Source organism: Eptesicus fuscus, chromosome 8, assembly GCF_027574615.1.
Source record: "Eptesicus fuscus isolate TK198812 chromosome 8, DD_ASM_mEF_20220401, whole genome shotgun sequence".
Classification (NCBI taxonomy): domain Eukaryota; kingdom Metazoa; phylum Chordata; class Mammalia; order Chiroptera; family Vespertilionidae; genus Eptesicus; species Eptesicus fuscus.
Window position 1 is genome coordinate 86861185 of NC_072480.1, and position 22836 is coordinate 86884020.

General features: G+C 42.5%; 1 protein-coding gene across 1 annotated transcript in view; it reads left to right on the forward strand.

The window, feature by feature from the left end:
• The first annotated feature begins 18411 nt into the window (after positions 1–18411).
• The window catches only part of TEX15 (testis expressed 15, meiosis and synapsis associated), an 87710-nt gene continuing 83285 nt past the window's right edge, over positions 18412–22836 (forward strand). The window contains exon 1 of the mRNA XM_054720065.1: positions 18412–18441. The gene's annotated coding sequence lies outside the window, so the exon portion shown is untranslated. The remainder of the gene's footprint in view (positions 18442–22836) is intronic.

Consider the following 22836-nt stretch of genomic DNA (forward strand, 5'->3'; position numbering starts at 1 on the left):
AATGGTTCACGGATGGGTCAACTCATTAGAGTGAGCCTCAGATGAAATGGGCTGCACGACAGCCCCATGCAGGAGTGTTCTTGAAAAACAGTGGTGAGGGGAAAATCCTCTTAGTGGGCTGAAGTTTCAGAGGGAGCACCTGGTCATCCATTTGTGTAAAGAGAGAAATAATCTGGAGTAAGGATATCATGGACTGTTGGGCCCATACTGTTGGGAGATACCAAGTTGAGGATAGAGGTAGTGGGAGCAGTCCACCCCAGCATGAATAGTTTAATACCAACATTGTTTAGAATTACCACTGAATAGGGATAAGAAAAAAAAAGAACTGACTTGTAGGCATTTTTATTGTTCTTTGTAAATTCTCTTCAGACAACACACACCACACCACTTTGCCTATACACAAGTGGACCACTTCTCTCACTGTGCCCCTAATTCACCATTGCTTATGGTACTTTCCCCCAAGGGGGCCAATTAGCTCCACAGTGGCAAGTTGATTACATGGAATCTCACCCTGTAAGGGACAGTGATGGATCTGGACTAGGATCAACATATTTTCTGAGTCTGAGTTCTTGCCCACAATATCCTGGGATCCTGCATAGCAAAGCCTCACTTTGCATAAAAAATGAACCAATTAAGAGCAAAGGAGTCACAGCTTGGGCCCCTCGCCACAAGATCTTGTGGATATATTACAGTTGACCTCACCCAGCTTGCCTGACAGAGTGTTCGAGTCATCTCAAAAACGCTCTTAAAGATGCAGCTATGGCACCAGCTTAGAGATGAATCCCTGCAAGTTCAGGCCATTGACCTTCAGGATGTTTTACCTTCAATTGGCAACCTTTATGGGGTGCTGTACCCTCCATAAGTAGAGCACAGAGGCCCAGAAAACAAGGAGTAGAAATAGAAGTGGCACTGCTCACTGTCACTAATAGTGACTCACTTGGAGAATTTATCCTTCTTGTCCCCAGAAGTATAGGTTCTGTTGAGTCTACATATCCTGGTTGCCAGAGGGGAAATGCTTCAAACATGAGACATTATAAGAATCTTTACAAACTTACAGCTAGGGCGGCCACATGGTCATTTAGACCAAAAAAAAAGTCAATACTGGTAAGGGCAATTGACCCTATTCATCAAAAGAAGATAGACAGGATGGGATAGGAGGAATGTCCTTGGAGTTCAGAGGATCCACCGGATCAAGTCCTGGTGCTCCTATGCCCAGTTTTAACTCTAAATGGACAACCACAACAAAAATGGGGTGTGGTAAGGGCATGGTAACCAGGGCTCAGCATGAATAGTTTAATGCCAACATTGTTTAGCATTACCACTAGGATGAGAGTCTGGGTCACCTCATGAGGTAAGCAATCTGGACCAGAAGAAACACTTGCTTAGGATGAGATAAACTGAATGAATAGAGGAGGGAGATGGTAAGTATCAGTTATGACCTCAAGATTAACCCAGCAATGGGAACTTCAGCTATCTCACCAATGTTCCTTTCGTAAATGTCCCCCGAGAAATGTGACCAACACCATTTTGAAGGAAACTGGCAGAATGGAGTAAGACTTGGGCAAATCTGAGTGTTAGAATGTGTTAAGTGGTAGTGACTATACTAGAATCCCTTATAATTCCTTAATTCTGTATGCCCGCCCTCATTTTCCATGCTCTTTTGTTTTTAATGGCTTGCACATGCAACTTTATTCATACAACTCTACTGGAGGCTCTGCCCATAGTTGCTGAGAGACCAAAATACCTGGGAGTTTACATCCCCTGGAGAGGCCCTTAACCAGGGACCAACTGGTAAGAGAATATAAAAGTTAAGCTTCCACAAACTCTGATGTATTACACTTCAGAGCTCCCCACGGGATCATGCCTGAGGCTAGTAATATACCCACAGTAGGCAGAATTCTAAGATGGCTGCCAATGGCCCACACCTACATATAATTACCTGTCCTTGAGTATATGCAGGACTGTGAATATGTTGGAATATTCCTCCTGTGATTATGTTACATTATATGACAAGCAAGCAGGGATTCTGCAATTGTAATCAAGTTGTAATTCTAATCAGTTGACTTTGAATTAATAAAAAAAGATTACCCGAGGTGGGCCTGACCTAATCAGGTGAGCCTTTCAAAGAGAGCTTAGACCTTTCTGAGAATTGGATCCCATTGAGGAAGTGACTTCAGGAGTCTGGGAAGGAAATGATTGTGACTAGATCCTGGAAAAGGGGCTGGGGGAAGTGATCAGATTGCAGATAGACTTTGGAGGCAGAGCTGACCTGGCTTGCTGATGGCTTAGAGAATTCCCTCAATAGTATCCCTCATAGATCTTCAGATAACCCAGTTTGGCAATTAAGTGATAGGAAATTCATTTTTGGACAGCTTGAATTGACAGGATCTTCTTTGCTGTGGTGAGCTAGGTCTACCTCATATGACTCTGCCATTTGGTCCCAGCCCCAGTGTAGCCTAGGCCCTGATAGTTGGCCTTTTACTCATAAAGTAAGCTCCTGACATTAAGTTTCTGATTACTGAGGCAACTACTTCAAAGCATCTCCTTCAAAACTGCTGTTTCAAATAAACGCATCACCAGCTACCTGACTAGATAAAGAGTCAGGCCACCCCATCCCGAAGATTTTGCTGGTTGACTTAGATAACTGAGCACTTATTTTTCCCTTATCACTGTTATGTTTTAAGAGTGAACCCAGGAAACCTTAGGCACCCTACCCTCAACTCCAATAAAAGAAACCCAGGCCCATGTTCTCTCTGTCTACCAAGACCTCACTGTGGGGCAGTAGGGGTGTATGCCATGTACTCTCCAAGATCTTTGAGTAATAAACCTCCCAAAGTTCCTTGATTGTTGTTGCTGAGGTCCATCTTTCAATCATAATAACCACAAAGGCTGGTCCAGCTACAACATTGGCTTCAAAGGGGAAATGTCGCCCTACCCAGTTTGGCTCAGTGGATAGAGTGTTGGCCTGCGGACCAAAGGGTCCCAGGTTTGATTCAATTGTAGTCTCCTCCCCGGCCCGGGCCCTGGTCAGGGCTTGTGCAGAAGGCAACTAATTGATGTGTTTCTCTCACATCAATGTTTCTCTCTGTCTTCCCCTCTCTTTTCTACTCTCCCTAAAAATCAATGGAAAAAATATCCTGGGGTGAGGATTAACAACAACAACAACAACAAACACAAGACAAAGGGGAAATGTCTGTGGAGGCTCACCTTGACCCAGGAGAGTGCCCTGGGCATTTCTAGCCAATAGCATCACTATCAATAGGCTGAGACTGGCACAGAACATTCAGTCTCTGAAATGGCTCCCTCTTCCACCTGCCAAATGTCAGCCGCTGCTTGCTCATGTCCTATTCTTTGCAGGCTCAGCCCTATCCATTTCTCAAACCCATGAAAACCTAATCTGGCAAGAAATAAACTCTCCCCAACAGTGAATGGAAGGTCCCAACTAACAATGGTGGGGAAGCAATATGCGTTCAGTAGAAACTATACTACGAATTTTGAATTTTGATCTTTTCCTGGGCTAGCAATGTGCAGTAGATACTCTCTCATGATGCTGGACAGTGGCAGTGAGCCTCAGCCCCCCGAGTCATCCACTTGATCTCGAGGGAAACTGCGGATACTCTACAGTGTAATGTCAAATGCATTTTTGACTTAACAATATTTTCCATTTACAATGGGTTTTTTGGGTCATAACCCCATCATAAGTTGGGTAGTATCTGTAATTGATATATCAAAGGTGAAGAGAGTCCTGGATATGTGTGTGAGCACTGAGCAGCAGCCTGCCTGTGATCTTCACGCCAGTAAACAAACAGATACACTCATACATATTCACCACTTCCAGGTGCAGCCAGTCTGTCTGATTTGTCTACTTCGGTTCTCTGTCCCCACGCAGCCTCCCCACTGGAAACAAAACTTAGCCCTGAATCCCAGTTTGGTAAACTATAACCCAAATGCCCTTCACCAAGTTTGTTTCACCCACCTCCTCTGAGACTGTTGGTATTCCTTGCAATAACTACTCTGAGTCCTCCCTGGCTTATGATCCTGGAAACCCACCTGATACTGAGAATCACTGCTGTCCAGAAATCCTGCACGTGGTACTGTGCCCATTTCCCTCAGAATCAAGATTCTCTTCCTGGAGAGTACTGCTGACCTAAAATCACCTGAGGATTGCCACATGCCCATGGACTTGTTATGATTGCACAATGTGTTTCCAGGGGGAGTTAATGCCTCTGCTGGTTTCTCCTCAACACTGCCACTTTCAGGCCCTGGCTCCCTGGTCCTGCTGGTTAGAATGTCCCAGCATGCCATGCGGCTCAGATTGTGAATTATGACAGATGACTGAAAGAATGTTAGAACTCAAAGGAATCCACAAACCACACCTCTGAGGGAAAAACACATAACAGTGGATACCTTCTTTAACAGACAAGAAAACAAGCTCAGAGTCTTAAGTGTCTTATTTATTACTAAAGGCCTGGTGCACAAAATTTGTGCATGAGCAGGGTCCCTAGGCCTGGCCAGCAATCAGGGCCAATCTGTGGAGTGACCGGTGGGGTGATGGGGGGGGGGGGGAGGGTGCCGCTGGCACCCACCTTGACTGGCCTGGTGCTGCCCACTCACTGGCCCTGCTCCCTGCCCCCTGCCACAGCCACTGGTTGCTTCCCTCCATGGGGCAACTGGCAGGGCAATCGGGGGGGCCCCCACTGGCACCTGCCTTGGCTGGCCTGGCATGCTTGCTTGCTGGCCCCAACCCCCGCCACCACTGCCAGTTGGGGCCTGCGGGCTGGGGACAGCTCCTGCATTGAGCATCTGCCCCCTGGTGGTCAGTGTGCATCATAGTGACCAGTTGTTTCTCCGGTCGTTCTGTCATTCAGTCAATTTGCATATTAGGCTTTTATTATATAGGATGATTAAGAAATGATTACCTGACAGCCCTGGCCAGTGTGGCTCAGTTGGTTGGACATCCAAAAGGTTGCTAGTTTGTCAAGTCAGGGCACATGCCCAGGTTGTGGGCTCAATCCCTGGTAGGGGGCATGCAGGAGGCAGCTGATCAATGTTTGGCTCTCACATCAATGTTTCTCTCTCTCCCTCTCCTTTCCTCTCTCTCTAAAAATCAACTTTAGAAAAGCTTTTAAAAAAGAAGTAATTACCTGACATATATTGCATTTTATATATAACATTAGACTCCCATTCATTTGGATCTTTTGTTCTGTAAACTTGGATTTATTGCCAACCTATGATAATTTTGGGGATTAGTGTGTACACAAATAAAATTAATTTTAAAAACATCTATTAATCTATACCTATCAGGGATCATTCTAGGTTTTAAAACAATGATATTTAAGACAATTTAAAAATGTTTTCAGCTTTACTGAGCATTGTGTAAGTTTAAGGTATACAATATGATGACTTGATACACATATATTCTATGAGATGTTTACCACAATAAGGGTAACACATTTTTTACCTCCTATAATTACCATTCTGCTGTTGTTATGGTGATAAAAAGAATTCTTATGAGGTTTACAAAAAATAAGTTAACAACTCTGCTTGAATAGAAATGGTAACCTTGATAGGCTGATAAGGAGAGTCACTGTTTCTCAAATGGATTCAGATGAATAAAGTTGATATAGAGAGTATAAAGAAGATAATAAAAATGTGTATGGAAACTAAAATAGTTTGACAATTTGGTTCTAAGCCAGGGTGTATTTTTTTAAACTGGTCTTTTCAAAAAAACAAAATCATGTTGTACTATATTTTTCTCAGTTTCTTATCTAAAGAGTAGAATACTATATTTTAATAAAGATTAGTAATACAAAAATGATAATAAATGGCTGAGAGAGAACAGATTGAGAAGAAAAGATAGAGATGAGACTGGAAGGTTGAATAGCATTTCTTTAAAAAAAAGACAACAGGAGATCTGATTAAATATAAATAATCTTAAAGAAAGATGCTAGGACATTGTATTAGGCTGTCTGGCTGTTGTAACAGAATACCACAGACTGGATAGCTTAAACAACAGAAATTTATCTTTTCACAGTTCTGAAGATTAAAAGTCTAAGATCAAGGTGCTGGCAAGATGGTTTTGTTTTTTTAAGGTCTCTCTTCCTGGCTTGTACATTTACACAATGGAATATTACTCAGCTGTACAAAAGAAGGAAATCTTACCTTTTGTGACAGCATGGGTGACCCTGGAGAGCATTATGCTAAGTGAAATAAGCCAGTCAGATAAAGAATCTAATGAACAAAATAAACTAACAAGCAAAATAGAAACACTCAGACATAGAGACCAGACTGACAACTGTCAGAGAGGAGGAGGGTTGGGGGGTTGGATGAAAAAGGTGAAGGTATTAAGGGAAAAAAAAAAACAAAATTCATAGACACAGACATTAGTATGGTGATTACCAGAGGGAAAAGGGGGTTTAAGAAGTAGAAGAGGGTATAAGGGGGATAGATGGTGATAGAAGGAAACTTGACTTGGGATGATGAATACACACACAAAATAGAAGAAAGGAAATGAAATGAGAACTGAAGAATGTTTATAATTATTGAATCTGGATAATGGATACATGCAAGTTTATTATTCTCTTTATTTGTGGTAAAAAAAATGTTACAAACATCCTTCAGTATGCGTATAAAAAGATCTGATTATTTTTTCCCTCATGATCATATGGTATTATACAATATGAATCTATAATAATAAAAGCATAATATGCTAATTAGACTGGACAGTCAAACGACCTTCCAGACGTCCTTCCGGATGACCTTTCAGATGAAGCCGCAGCAGTGGGGGCCAAGGCAGAGGCAGTTAGGAGCAATCAGGCAGGCAGGTGAGTGGTTAGGGGTGATCAGGCAGGCAGGAGAGCAGTTAGGGGAGATCAGGCAGGCAGGCAGGAGAGCAATTAGGAGCCAGCAGTCCCGGATTGCGAGAGGGATGTCCGACTGACATCCCTGCGGGATCAGGCCTAAATTGTCAGTTGGAATACCCCGAGGGGTTCCGGATTGTGGAAGGGTGCAGGCCAGGCTGAGGAGCCCCCCCACCCCCCCCGTGCACAAATTTCATGCACTGGGCCTCTAGTGTAGTATATTTTTCTATATCTTTACTAATGATGTTTAGTTTTTATCCCCTTTTTCTCTTACAAATTACACTGTGATTTATTTATTCATTTATTAATTGATTAATTCAAAAATATTTATTGAGGTTTACAATGTGAGGCTCTGGAATTTTCATGTATTTTTTCCATGTGGCAAGAGAGAAAGAAAGAGAGAGAGAGAGAGAGAGAGAGAGAGAGAGAGAGAGAGAGAGAGAGAGAAACACCAATGTGATAGAGACACATCCAACCTAACTGAGGCTGGGGATGAACCTGCAACCCAGGTGCATGACCCTGACCAGGAATCAAACCCATGACCCTTCGGTTCACATCAGCTCTCTAACCACTTAGCACCACCGGCCTGGGCCAGGGGCACCTTTAAAATAACTTAGAGTTACCCTCTGCCTCAACCACCTCATAAGTAATGCTTGCTTGCTACCCTGCTATCTCCTGTTCTGATCCTGAGCTGAAACAGAGGGCTGCCCTTCCTTCATTGTGCAACCTCCTGTCCCCTCCCCCTGTTGGGAATCTTGGAATAAGTCTTATGTAGTGTGGGTATACTGAAACTGCGCCTTCAATCAAAGCCACTCCGTGAGCTTCACTTCCCCAAAGTGGATCTGAGAGAGGCAGGAGCTATTGCTGCCCCATGTGGGTGGCTTGTGGCCCCTCATTCTCTGGCTTCTCAACACACAGGTCTGATTTGAACCCTGCATGCCCTATGACTTGAGGTAAGTTGATAAACTCTCTAAACTTCCATTTTACTTCTCTATTATTATGATAACAATTTCTATTTCCAGAATCATTATTTCCTGGATTTGAGGTCCTGAATCTTGTACTGTTTTGAGAGCCCATGTTTAAGGAAAAGAAAAAAAATTAATTCAAAAGTAGATATGAATAAGAAAAGGTATAACAAAGTACAGATTAAACAAATGCAACGACATCACAATATCCAAGAAAATAGCATTTTATCAACTATCTTACACACTTCTAATATATCTTTTCCTCTGTGTTTAGGCTTCATTCCCTCTGAATGTCTCTTTGTATGATGTAAATGTTGTACTACCATTTTCTGTAGTAAGAATAGGAAAATAATTTAGTCTTCTAGCTTGGCTGGCTAATTTTTTATATTATTACTGATAGTTGGGATATAAAAACATGTGAATTCATACATATATATTTGCTGTTTGAAGCTTTGTTACAGGTCTTGGCCTACAAACATAGGATTTTTGATAAACATTGGTGCTGGGCACGATAGGACACACTTAAATCACAACATAACTTTTTGCTATATACGTATATTATACACAGAAAGGACCACAAAAATATATCACATAAACTCAAACTGAAGTATCCTCAGTTCAAGATCCTCACAATCGCATCCTTAAATTGCCCACAGCCCTTTCAACACCAACCTGAAGGTAAAGGTACGAGAAATTAAATTGAATCAGTCTTTTAAACCACTTGCCATTAAAATATCTTGCTTTTGCAAATTAAAAAACACACACACATACAACCATACAATGACACACTGCAGCCCCTTTCAGGATTGTGGTGGGGAGCCCCCAAGTGAAGATCCTGAAACTTAAGTTTCACTGGCATCCTGGTAAATCTGCCCCTGCCTATTTTTATAGAATAGATGTGGGGATTAATAAGATAACAGGTTAACCATTCACTTTTGTTTTGTGCAGTACTTTGTAGCGTTCCAATCACCCCAAAATACTCCCTTTTTATTGCCATAGGAATTTTTGCATCTCAGTGGGTATGTCTTGTTCCTCAAGGAAAAACAAGAGTAATCATACTTCTGTTCCTGCATACCATGTAAAACTATAATAGAAATACAACACCATTTTTTAGCACAATTACTTCTATTTTTTTCTCTGATAGGCAGCTTGGTATGTTATATGATCCAAAAAGCCAAATGAAAATAATTTTTTAAATGATTACATTAAATGTAATACGTTAAAGGGTGATGGCAACATCTAGGATATTTAGAATTCTGTATAAATGTATCAAACTACTCATGTTTTTAAAAAGGAGATTGCCTTTTTTAAAAAATAGATTTTTTTTTCAAATGTTTTCAAGTAAGGGAGTTCTGCATTTCTAAAGACAAGAGCACAGCTTGTGAGTATAATTGAGCTTGTCAATAGAACAATAAGAATTGTGCAGTATACATGAGCCTTTCCCACAGGCTGACTGACCTTGATTCTACATGCAATGGCACAGGCCTGGGGCAGGTTGGGAGTGGCCCGCACTACTGCAATTAGAGAGCTGGAGGTATAGAATTTTTCAAGTTCAGAAGGCTGGCTTGCTCCACCCTGTCGAACGGATTGCTCTGTTTAGTACTGTGTGCACAGCTTCCCTCTGCTGGATAGAATGACAATTTGCCCAAGTTCATTGAAACTGGAATTAATTTACTGAAGTATTCACTTAGCATTTTACAAATACGACTATAGGGTATTGTGTTGAGCTTCAGGAATACGGACTTGGGGAAAACACAGTGCCCTCCCTCAAATAACTCACAGAAAATTGGGGGGGACATAAGAAAATTAGTGATTGCAATACAGTGTTAAGTGCTACAATAGTGGTAGGCACAGATACCATTAGATTACAGAGAAAATACTATTTATAGTCTACCGTGGCTTATTAACAGGTATGGCCCCTGTTTGAGACTTCATCTGATAAAATTACCCAGAAATTCCGTCATCTTTACCTTGGAGATAGAGTTGACAGATAAAAATATATAAAAATATAATGTACCCAGTTAAATTTGAATCTCAGATAAATATTACATAGAACATACTTACACTAAAAAACTATTTGTTATTTATCTGAAATTCAAATTTAACGGGGCATCCTGTATCTTTTCATTTGTTTTTTGCTAAATCTGACCACCTCCCCAATTGTGATTTGTCCAAGAATTCCAGGGATTTAGTAAGTGCAAAGGGGCCACTTTTGCTTTGAAAAGGCTATGTGGTGAAAGAACCGAGTGATCAGTCCACTATTGGACTGTTCTTTTCTGTAGCCCATGTATCCGCCATTGCCATTGCTACTCCTCCCACTCCATTTTACCTCTGAAACAGCATTACCTCTGCACCCTTGCTTATGTCTGTGACAGACATAATCTGGCTTCTTACAGAGGCCTTACATTCTTCAAGAGAAAAGAGTCTTTGTCTCCGGTTTTGTGTTTTAAGCTTGTGCTCCTAAGATTACACGGCACCATGGATTACCCATACTGTAGTGCTGATGTTGGCCGTTGTCAGCACACTTTCCCTTCCTCTATAAGTGCTGATCCTTGTGGGTCCTTCAGGGAGCTCTCCTGCCAGCATATCCCAGTGGGGACCATCTCCCTTGGCAGAGAAGTTTTATATCAGTCCAGAGTTGGTTAAGGCCTCCCTAGTTCTACAGTAAATGTGCACATTTTCTCCCCACTGTCAAAATGTTCACACCAAGAGGGTATTGGGAGATGCAGCCATTGTTAAGTCATAGAAACGCCACCACTCTATTCTTTCCCTGGGGATTTGGGTGCATATTTGCCTTTCAATTACATAACTACTCAAGAGATTTTTTTCTAGGTCATTTACTATATGAAGAAAATGCTAGAAACTTTTTATTTTTGTTTTATTTTATTGAGGTAAAATTATTATATATAATGCATATGACAAATACAATGTCTATGACATTATATTAGTTTCAGCTGTAAAACATAATAATTTAACCTTTGTATACACTGCAAAGTGATCACCACAATTAAGTCTAGTTACCATCTGTCACCATACAATTGACCCCCTTCACCCATTTTTCTCATTCCTAACCCCCTTCCCCTCTGATAACCACCAATCTGTTATCTGTATTTATGAGTTTTGTTTGCTTGTTTTGCTTCCTAGATTCCACATATAAATGAAATCATACAGTATTTGCCTTTCTCTGTCTGATTTATTTCACTTGACATACTACCCACTAAAAGTTGTATAGTTTCAGGCCTTTTAAGTCTTTAATCCATTTTGAATTAATCTTTGTGTATAATGTAAGATAGTGATCTAGTTTCATGTTTCTTTGCATGTAGCTATCCAGTTTTCCCAATCACAATTTATTGAATAGACTATCCCTTCCCCATTGTATTGTCTTGGCTCCTTTGTCTGAAATTAATTGACCATATATGGGTGGTGATGCTGGAAACTTTCTTGCCAGTAAATTAATAATTAACTAATCATTCCATAGAAGTCGTCATTTATTGGATTTGTGTCAAAAGCGTTTGTTCAGCAGCCATTCCATGTGCCCAGCACTGTCTTGGAGCTACAGTAATTAGCTCAAAATATGTCAAAGATTAGAATTTATGAAGGTTAGAATATCATTAGGAGCTTAAAACTTTGACAAAACTATCTCTACTTTTGGAATTTGGCAAGAAAATTATTTGTTCTTTTCAAATTTTCAGTTAGTGTAGTACAATAAAAAGGAAGTGGGTTTTAGAGCCAACGCTCTTAGATTTGAATTCTCCCTCTAACGCTTATTAGCTGTATGTGCTTAGGAAATGACTTTATCTGAGCCTCAGATTCTCCAGCTGTAAAATAAAAGTATGCTGCTTTTCAGGATTGTTGTGAGGATTAAGTGAGAATATATGTAAAGGGCAGAGTGTCTGGTAACATATACAAGATGGTAGTGTCCCTCCAAAAAAAAAATCTAAGATTTAAAGGGCTAGAAAATATTCAACTGAATATCAACTTGATTCAACCTTTTCTAAAGTATCATTAGTTTTATCTTGTCTTTATGGTGGATAGAGATAGAGGTAGACATAGAAATAGGGAAAGAGAGAGACAGAGAGAAGAGAGGACAGACCAGTATGTCTTGATGCAAGGATGTTCTGTATTAAAACACTTAGACAAACTAACCATGAAATATATCCAGAAAGTGACAGTGTCTTTCTGTATAGAAAGATGTTAGTTTTGTTCTAACCCATTCCTCTTCAATCTCATTTCAATGGAGTAAGTGTGTGGGGAGTAAGGGATTTCTTAATAGAAAGAAGGGAATATGATTTATTTATAAATATTTCATCAACTTTGGGCAAGTTACTTCACATCTGTGGATCTCAGTGTTCAAAATCTCTAAAGTTCTTACCAACTCTAAAACATGAGACTTTGAATGCTTAGGTTGTAGATTACACTTGAAGTTCACCATTACCTTAGTAAAACCCTGTTATTGTTAACCCTACAACCTTTTGCTAAAAAATGCATTCACATTGGTGACACCTACGGGCTAGTCACATCTAGGAAAAGAAATCATAGTTAACTTAAGAAATTATTTTTAAAGGGCTTTGTATAAAATTACAATAGAATTTCAGTATAGACAAGATTTCTACCTTTAATATTAAAGACTAGGGGCCTGGTGCACGAAATTCGTGCACTGGGGGGGGGGATCCCCTCAGCCCAGCCTGCCCCCTCTCACATACTGGGAGCCCTCAGGGGATGTCCTACTGACGGCTTAGGCCTGCTCCCCATGGGAGCAGTATGGCCTCCCTTTGTGGGAGACGACCGGGCTGATCAGGGAAAGGCACCAGCCCCATCACCCCGCTGCTGCAGCCACTGCCAGTCACCGCAGCCACCAAGGTGTTTTCATCAACATGGACTCCAGTCCCTTCACCAAGAAAAAATGACAACTTTCTTTAGGCATTTTCAAGATGTGTCTTTCATAGGATATGACATTTCTTTCTTTCTTTCTTTCTTTCTTTTTTATCCTCACTTGAGGATATGTTTCCATTGGTTTTTAGAGAATGTGGAAGAGAAAGGGAAAGACAGAGAGAAACATCAAAGTGAGAGGAACACTTTGATGGGTTGCCTCCTGCATGAGCCCTGACCTGGTCCCCAGCCAGGGAGGAGCCTGCAACTGAGGTACATGCCCTTGATCAGAATCTAACCCGTACCCTGTGGTTGGCAAGCCTAGGCATTATCCACTGAGCCAAATCGTCTAGGGCAGGATATGACATTTCTTAGCCCTCCAGCAGCGGACCTTCGTTTTTTTCTCCAGGAGTGTGGTGGAAAAGCCCTAGATCACCTTTCTGGATTCTTATTACCCAAGTTACTAAGAATATTACCAGTGGCATACAGGGAGCTTAGCCAATGAGCAGTCAGAAAAGGTGTTTCCTCTGTAGTTCACACCTATCTCCTCGATATCCGGCTCTGCCCCTGCCAAGGCCTAAAGCCTAGGGGACTGGGCAGGGCCCCTCCCCTCCCTCCAGTTCCCTACAATCGCCAGGTCTTCCCCTGTCAAGGTATAAAGCCTCTGGCCGAGGCTCGGGCCCTGGGCAGGGGACGCCCAGCTGGCTCTGATCACCCGGCTCCACCCCTGGCCAAGGCCAGCAAGGGCAGGCGGAAAGCTTGGCTTCCTCCATTGCCGGGGAAACCCAAGCCTCCTTCTTGCTCTCCGTGGCTGCAGCCATCTTGGTTGGGTTTATTTGCATATTCGCTCCTGATTGGCTTGTGGGCGTGGCTTGTGGGTGTAGCAGAGGTACGGTTGATTTGCATATTACTCTTTTATTAGATAGGACTAGAGGCCTGGTGCACGAAATTCATGCATGGGGGGGTGTCCCTCAGCTCAGCCTGCACCCTCTCCAATCTGGGATCCCTCTCACAATCCAGGACTGCTGGCTCCCAACCGCTTGCCTGCCTGCCTTTCTGATTGTCCCTAACCGCTTTTGCCTGCCAGCCTGATCACCCCCTAACCACTCCCCTGCCAGCCTGATTGACGCCTAACTGCTCTCCTGCCAGCCTGTTTGCCCCTAGCTGCCCTCCCCTACAGGCCTGGTCACCCCTAACTGCCCTCCCCTGCAGGCTTGGTCGCCCCCAACTGCCCTCCCTTGCAGGCCTGGTCCCTCCCAACTGCCTTCCCCTGCTGGCCTGATTGCCCACAACTTCCCTCCCTTGCAGGCCTGGTCCCTACCAACTGCCAACTGCCCTCCCCTGCTGGCCATCTTGTGGTGGCCATCTTGTGTCCACATGGGGGTAGCCATCTTTGACCACATGGGGGCAGCCATCTTGTGTGTTGGAGTGATGGTCAATTTGTATATTACTCTTTTATTAGATAGGATATTAAATAAAGGAAAATTGGCATTACAATAAAATGGGAGGAAAAATGAGTTGACAACATTTGAAAAACTCTGAGCCAGAGCAAATGTCAAATCAGCATACCAACTCAGGAAATAAGAAGGCTGTAATTCCAGAGAGGACAAGTCAGACTAGGAGAAAACATGAAATGGAACAACAAATCGATCTCTCTCTCTCTCTCTCAAATCCATGAATAAGAAGAAATTAAAGGAAATCACAAAATATAAATTAGTGAAAAACATCAAATATCCATGGAAAACAAAAACTCCACAAGCATCTAACATGTAACATAAGATGTATTGACTTTATATTAGTGTGCAGTATTAAAGTATTGGTAATCTTACATTATAGTATTTAAGTTATGGGCTATCAAAGAGAAGAGTAAACATTCAAGGACTTTACCTCCTTTTCTTTGGAAGGGTTTAGTGCATTTTTAAAATGTGCACATGACAGTTGTAACATGTTAAGTAGAATTATGCTATAATTACTGTTATTTTCTTTATTTAGAAACTAGAGGCCTGGTGCACGAAATTGCGTGCGGATACAGTCCCTAGGCCTAACCTGTGATCAGGGCCATCTTCCCCCACCCGCCACCGCCACCCACTCCAGTTCCCCGTTCGCCATCTAGCTTGCCGGCACCAAACCCCCCGCCCCCCGCCGGTCACCTCTGTGTGTGGGGCGACCGGCAGGGTGGGGGCCTTGGCCTGGTGCCACCTGCATTCCCCACCACCCACCCCAGGTCCCCGTTCGCCATCGGCAATCAGAGCCTGCCTGCTAGGGAAAGGAACTGAGAGGTGGTCAGTGCACCTCATAGTGACTAGTCAAGCGGTCGTTCCAGTCGTTCTGCCATCACAGTCGCTGGGCTTTTATTACATAGGATTTAATATGGTTTAAGGCATGGGTAGGGAACTTTTTTCTGCCAAGGGCCATTTGGATATTTATAACATCATTTGCTTACTATAATTCACTTAATATAAATGTATTTGCTATGAAGAAAGCTCCTAGATTTATTGAATTTCACGTCTTGCCTGTGGTTGCCTTGTCAGGGTCAAACCAAATGATTTCAAGGGCCTTATATGGCCTGCAGGCTGGACATTCCCCACCTCTGGTTTAAGGAGATGTGTATGGATGCTAAGTTGACAAAGAGTGGAGTTAAGATTATTAAAATAAAATCAACTTGACTGGGCCTTGGATGCCCAGACATCTGGTCAAACATTATTCAGGGTATGTCTGTGGAGATGTTTCCAGATGAGATTAACATTTGAATGAGTGGACTAAGAAAAGCAAGTTGGCCTCCCTAACATGGGTGGGCCTCATCCACATAAATGTAGACCTAAACAGAACAAAAAAGCTGAATAAGAGGGAATATCTTCTATCTGACTACCTTGAGCTAGAACATTAGTCTTCCTGTCTTTGGACTTGAACTGAAACATTGGTTCTTCTTGGTTCTTGAGCCTGCCAGCTTTGGAACTACACCTACGTCATTGGCTCTCCTGGGTGTCCCACTTACTGACTGCGGTTCTGGAGACTTTTCAGCCTCTATTAATCTGTGAGCCAATTCCTTATAATAAATCAATCTCTCTCATACACACACACACACACACACACACACACACACACTGAGTGGCCAGATTATTATGATCTCTAATATATATATATTAGAGGCCCGGTGCATGAATTCGTGCATGGGTGGGGTCCGGCCAGCCTGGCCAGGGGGAGGGGACATGGGCGGTTGGCTGGCCTGCCTGGTGGTCGAACTCCTGGTCGAGGGGACAATTTGCATATTAGCCTTTTATTAAATAGGATATACACTGAGTGGCCAGATTATTATGCGTTCAGAGATCATAATAACCTGGCCACTCAGTATATATTTCTCTGGATAATTCTCACTAATATGACACCATTTACTTCTTTTGAGTAAAAGAATAAAATACAGAGATGTAGAAAAATGAAAAGAAGTAGGATTTATTAATAACATCTTATTTTATTCTGGCCAAAATATTCTACTTTAATGTAGGAATTCTCTTCTTTTAAGAAAATTGTTTAAGTCCAAGCCTATCTTAGAATTGTATATTCAGAACATTATAGTATGTTTGCCAAGATTCAGATCCAATTAATTCTACCCAGCTCTATCAATATTCTTAGAAAGTAGTGATAACAGCAATAGCAATGTGAAAAGCATTTCCAACGACTTGAATATCTTGGATGTGACATGCAAGAATCTGGGAGGACAAGAAATAGATGTCTCTTCATCCCCTTGAAGATAATGATTTTAGAAAGGAAAGGAGGCTAAAAGAAGTGAGTACCTACATACATCAGTGATGTTGAAAAATATTTTTGCATTTCTGGACCAGTTCTTTTGAAGGGGTCATTCTGGTACATTTTTTCAATGATTTTTATAATTTAATTCAAAGAGTTTTGCAAGGACTTTATATGTTCCACGGCTAATGGCCAAATTCCTTAGCTAAGGCTTGAGCTTAGAGGTAGCAAACTCCAAGAAGTAGCAAATTCCAAAAATCAAGATTTTTAAGACTTCTTGCATTCAGAAAATTAATTATTTATAGCATGCTCTGTTACAGTCTGATTCAAGGACTATATAGATCACAGAATCCAGGTATTAGTGACCAGTTCTTTAGATTTAATTTCACAATTGCAGGCCTGAAACAATTTGCCTTATAATAAGTGATTATCGGTAAATGGAATGAGGCATCACTTGAGTTCCCTATCCCAACATCTTTACCCATAAAAATAGGTAAAGTGAAGGATGTTTCAGAATGTACCAGAATGTACCAGAATGGCCACTTTAGAAGAACTACGGATGCCTGGAGGCTTAAGCAAGACCCACTCTTCAATTTAGGGAAGAGAGCCCAGGCCTCTGTCTGCGTGGAAAGGATGCCGGTAGCAGGTATAGTCCATTCACTTGGTCATTCATCAAATGCTTGTCGGGGACCTACTATGTGCAAATAGTTTGCACCGAATACACATCTCACGTTAGCACACTGAACCGTAATACGGAGTCCATTTTTACCCAGACCTCACCCCCCACTTTCAGGGCTCCCCCTGCAGGGCCTCCAGGTCTTCCCATTGCGCAGGCGCAGATGCAACCCACTCATACAGAAGCCTCCGCTGTGCAAAGCGCACGTGCCTGAGAAGCTCCGCTCTGTTCCTGAAGTTTCCTCCCCGTCCCCCTACCCCCACCCCATCCCCGTGAAGATTTAGATGCTGAGAAACTTGGGCAAAGAAGGCAGCTCAAGGTTTGTGGGGACTAGGGGGGATGAGTCGCAGCGGTTTAGAAGCTAGCAAGGTTTTCGGTGAATTTGAGAGGGAAAGAATGTTAATATCACGAAGTCCAGGGATTCCTGTCACGAGCCCAAAGGTGGGCGTCCGAGGGGCCTGGGACCTCCAGCACTGAATGTGCAATACTAGCTTTTCCCAGGTTCCCACGCTCGCGCCCGCCCTGCGTCCCCTTTCTCCCCACCCCACCCCCCTCGTGTTAGGAGCCACGAGCTAGCACGACGCCTGTTAGCAGCTGGGGGCGCTGAGGCACCGGGAGGGGGAAGCCCTACGTGTTCGAGTGGCTTCGCCTCGACCCCCCAGTTCTCAGTTGCCCCGAAGGCAGGAAAAGGAGCGCCCCGAATTCTCCGTGCGCGGTGCACGGTGAGCACGGAACGTTCGACTTGGGTTGGTTCGGGGCGGGCGCCGGGGTGCTGTTTCCCTAGGGGGCGGGGGGCGCGAGAAGGGGGCGAGGCCGCGCCCCGCCTGCAGGGGGCGAAGACGGGGCGTGGCTTCGTGGGGCCGCACCTGGGCTCACGCACGCACCGCCGGAGACTCCGGAGCGCGGAGGCGGGAACGCCGCCCCGGTGACGGCCGCTCTCGCCTCGCTGCGGAGCCCCCCGGGCCGTGCGCGCGCCGTGTCGCCCCCTGGCAGAACCCGCGCTCGGACGATGCCCGCCGGCGCCGGCCGCCCGCGGTCTCGCTGCAGAAGCCGGTGGACGTGGGGGCGCTCGGGTAGGCGAGGGCGGCTCGGGAGGGGGGCCCCGAGGTGAGCATCCCCGGGCGGCGGGGCGGGCGGGCGGGCGGACTTGTGCGCCCGGGGATGCGGGGATGCGGCTGCCGCGTGTCCGTGGCGCTTCGGCCGTTGTAAAGGCAGCGTGGAAAGTGTGCGGGGCTGCTTCGCCTTGGTAGCTCTTGGCGTACTCGGAACACAGCGCCGCTCTTCGGGTCCCGCGGTGCTGTGGGTGCAGAGAGAGCCTGGCCGACAGGTAGTTGAATGGGAGCCACTGCTTAAGCCCATCCACACTCCCGCTGTGGGGCAGCTTCCGTCCTGGCCGCGCTTGGGGTGGGGTTCATTCTATTGGGTCGGAATGCTCGGTTGGAGGTGCGCGGTGGCTGTGCGGGAAACCTGTTCAGAAAGCGGGAAGGCGGAGGGTTATTGGTGTGAGTTCCCCTAAGTTTTAAAACTTGTGGGCTCCGAGTGCCATGTAACGCGCTCCGACACCGCAAGTGCACTGCTTGCTTTTGGGGATTGGAGGTGGAGGTGGAACTATGTCCAGTTAGGAAGTCAAAGTAACACGCAATCATAATTTAGTTATTTACGTTTTGAATGTCCCTTTTCACGGTTATGTGTTAGGTATAGAGGGAATAGAAGTGATGCAAGTTTTAAGGGAAGTGGGATTGAGTTCACATCTAGAAATCGGTTATTTTTATTGATTAGGCATTCTTGAAAGATTTTAGGCTTCTCTCAAAATATATCATTGCTGATTGGAAAGGAGGGTATTTGAGACCAAGGGCCTGAAGGAGTAAAATCAGTGTTGAGGGGTATTTTCAATGCTCTGCCGTGACTCACTTTCTTCAAAGCTTCTAATTTTTCAAGAATGTCTTTACCTTATTGCCCTGATATTTAAAGTTTCTAAACTTCCATATTCAGAAAGATGTCAACATTTTTGAGAGAATGCCTAAACATTTTGAATACCCATGCACATTTTTCTTTTAAAAATTTTATTTAAAAATTCATATGACTTAATAATTTGTAGAGCTTATTTGTAGAGTTTAGTTGTGAACTAATAGGGAAAATAGCATAACTCTTAGTTACATTCTCTGAAATTATAACTCTGGTGGCTAGTGATAATTTCAATTTTAGTATATATATGTCAGCCATATTTTATTTTTATAGTTTTAACACCTTAAAATTTCATCATTTAACAGTATTACATATAGAATCATTATGTTGTACATCTAAAACGAATATGTTATGTTAAACATATCTACATTAAAAGTGTTTGTTACAACCAGTAAAATATAATTATAGTACTTTTATTAATAAGATCTATAATAATAAAAGCATAATATGCTAATTAGACAAGACAGCCTAACGCCCTTCCAACCTTCCAGATCAGGTGTCCTCAAACTATGGCCCACGGGCCACATTCGGGTGTTTTTGCCGTTTTGTTTTTTTACTTCAAAATAAGATATGTGCAGGGTGCATAGGAATTTGTTCATAGTTTTTTTTTTAAACTATAGTCCAGCCCTCCAACGGTCTGAGGGACAGTGAACTGGCCCCCTGTTTAAAAAGTTTGAGGACCCCTGTTCCAGATGAAGCTGGGGCTGCGAGGGCTGAGTCCCTTGCATGAATTTCATGCATTGGGCCTCTAGTATCATTATAGTATTTAACTTAATCACAGATGACCTGAGATCACTTTTTCTGTCAGTACATTAACTAGTGTACTTGGACACTTTTAAGTTATAAATACGTTTTACTATTCTAAGGGTGGCATACAATATCTGGATTGCAAACTTTTTAAATTAGGGAAAACAATCACTGTTTTTACAATACCTGAAGATTAATTTTAGAAAAATGGGCAGTTTTGATTTTTGGTAAGTATATTACTTTGGTCTGCTTTTCCTGTATTCCAATTCCTCTCTCATTTCAAAATATCTTTGCTTTCATGAAGGATGATTTAGGGGATTTGAAGCACCTACATGTTATCCCATTAGATGTTATGGAATCTGATTAACACTGCCAATCCTAAATGTTCTGCACAGTGGGATTAGTTTTCATCTAAGTCTTCCTTTTTATTCACACTTTTTTACTTATCTTTATGTTCAAAAAGGGAGATTTTTTTCAGTTCAATTTAACAAACATTTCAAGATCACCAGTATTTTATTGATTTGATGTGTTTATCACACTAGAGTGATTTGTTAGTACTTTGTAATAATTTCAGTTTTGTGAAGTTAGTCCAGTAGTAGGGTTAGATTGACAGAAGATAACTTTTTAGAAATAGCTGTATTTTACTAGGTGAGGTGCAGTTGTGTAATAAGGTGAGCACAGTTCAGAAAATTGTAAACTCAGAGTAAATTTGATGATTGCTTTAATGAGCAACTTTGCCTATTAGGATAGTCCCTAAAGTCTTGTAGGAATTCTATATCCTTCAAATGTATAATCCACATAATACAAAGCCTTTGTAATTACTGCTCTTTAAAAGCTGCTCCTGAGTCTGTCTTTAATTACAACAGCTGAGACTCTGGCAAAACTGCATCTACTGCTTGCACCAGTGTGGCTGTGAATATGTGGACAATCAAATCCTAATCAGAACCTAATTTTGGTTTTGGATAGCTTTGGTAGTGCTTATTGGATCCTAGATATACAGAAAAAAAGTATTTTGATTTTAGGTTTCTAAAAGGTTTAATCCACTGTAACGCAATTTGAGGGTTTTAAGGACAATAATGCAATAAGAGAACATCACTGATTTTATCTAAAACCTGTGTGAGCACACATGCATCAAGGGTGGGAAATACTTTCCTTTTGCCAGTGAAGGTAAAACTTCATTTTTTCACACTTTTTAAAAAATAAATATAAAAGTTAGTACTGGTATAGTTACAGATTGAACAGCAAGACTGTAAAGTAAGAGAGAGAGAGAGAAAGAGAGAGAGAGAGAGAGAGAGAGAGAAAGAGAGAGAGAGAAAGCTTGAGAGAGGGGGAATAAGGAATAATGAGTAAATAACATTATTTGTATTAAATCAGGATGAACCACTGTGATACTTTTTTCTAGAGGTTCTTGGGATACATGGACTTTAATGATTACTTGAAGCCGCTAATTGTTTGCAAAAAGAAAAGAAAATGTGGATTTTGATGAGGAAAAGATATATGGCTTCATCTCTAAATGGTGTGAGACACCCCTTCCCCAGAAGCAAATTTAGCATTAAGGAACTTTAGAGGTTGCTTTTAGAGGAGCACATTTCAATTTTATAAACAGAAATAGCTAGATAGGGGCAGAGTTACGACTCAAACCTAGGTTTTGACTGCCAGTCCTTTATGTCTTCCCTTAGTCCACATTTATTGCACCTTGTTGTGACCCCTCCCCCTTTCTTGGCATTTAAAAAAATCAATTTAATGCTATCAAAAGGTAACGGTGACTCTAATCCTGTTTGCCTTCACCCACTGTCCTGAGCCTTCATTCCAAGCCACATAGACAAGAGGACCAGCACCATGTGGATGGCAACCACTACAACAGCAGCATAAAAATAGCTGTCCTGCCCTAGCCAGTTTAGCTCGGTGGATAGAGCGTTGGCCTTCAGACCAAAGGGTCCTGGGTTCTATTCCTGTCAAGGGCACATACCTCGGTTGCAGGCTTCTCCCCTGTCAAGGCCCTGGTCGGGCTTGTGCAGGAGGCAACCAATCGATGTGTTTCTCTCACATCGAAATTTCTGTCTGTCTTTCCCTCTCTCTTCCACTCTCTCTAAAAATCAATGGAAAAATATCCTCAGGTGAGGATTAAAAAAAAAAAATAGCTGTTCCTATTGGACATCCCAAAGATGCCTTCAAAAATTTAAGATTTAGTAGTGAAATATAACTCAATAGAGGTACAGTGATCATTAAAGCTGTGAAGAAAAGGCGAGTCTTCAGGGTAGATGTCAATGAACTTTTAATTTCTGAAGTCTGGTGGCTGCAATGAGTTCGTCCAGGTTTTACCAAATCACCCCACAGCAGATCCTCCTAGACTGGGCTCAGTGGCCACACTCAATTGGCTTAGGGAGCTACTAGTTGAGGTAAGCCACCATGACCTCTTTTTTTGCTAAGTAAGTGTTCTGTGTTGTGACTTACAAGTAAAGCCTTATTTTAAGCTCACATAAGCTTTTTTATTTTTTTTTTAATTGCTGACAATATTACAGATCGCCCCTCATTTCCTCCCCCACTTTGCCTCCCTCCACTCAACGCCTGCCCCACCCTAGGCCTTGGATCTTAGCAGAGACTATGAGCATAAAACCAATTATCATCTGTAAAGGGAGATATAAATAAATGAATAAATGAAAATATTGCCATAAATGTGCCATTAATATAATAGAACAAATAAAAACATGACAAAACTTGTATAAAATCAACAATTATTTGCTAGTAGAATTGCTTATTGTAGTGGTGGTCAGGGAAGTCTATAAGCCCTTTGAACTTGGAATGATAGTCTTAAGTTTTATACATCCTTGACATTCTGTGTGGTGTGTTTTGTGAAATCATATTTAGCCAAGTAATAGGAAGCAGCTTCAGTGAAAAAAGAAATTTTAAAGAAAAGTTCCACAGCCTGGCCAGTGTGGCTTAGTTGGTTGATCGTCATCCCATGCACCAAGAGGGCTCAGGTTCCATTCTCAGTCAGAGCACTTGCCTA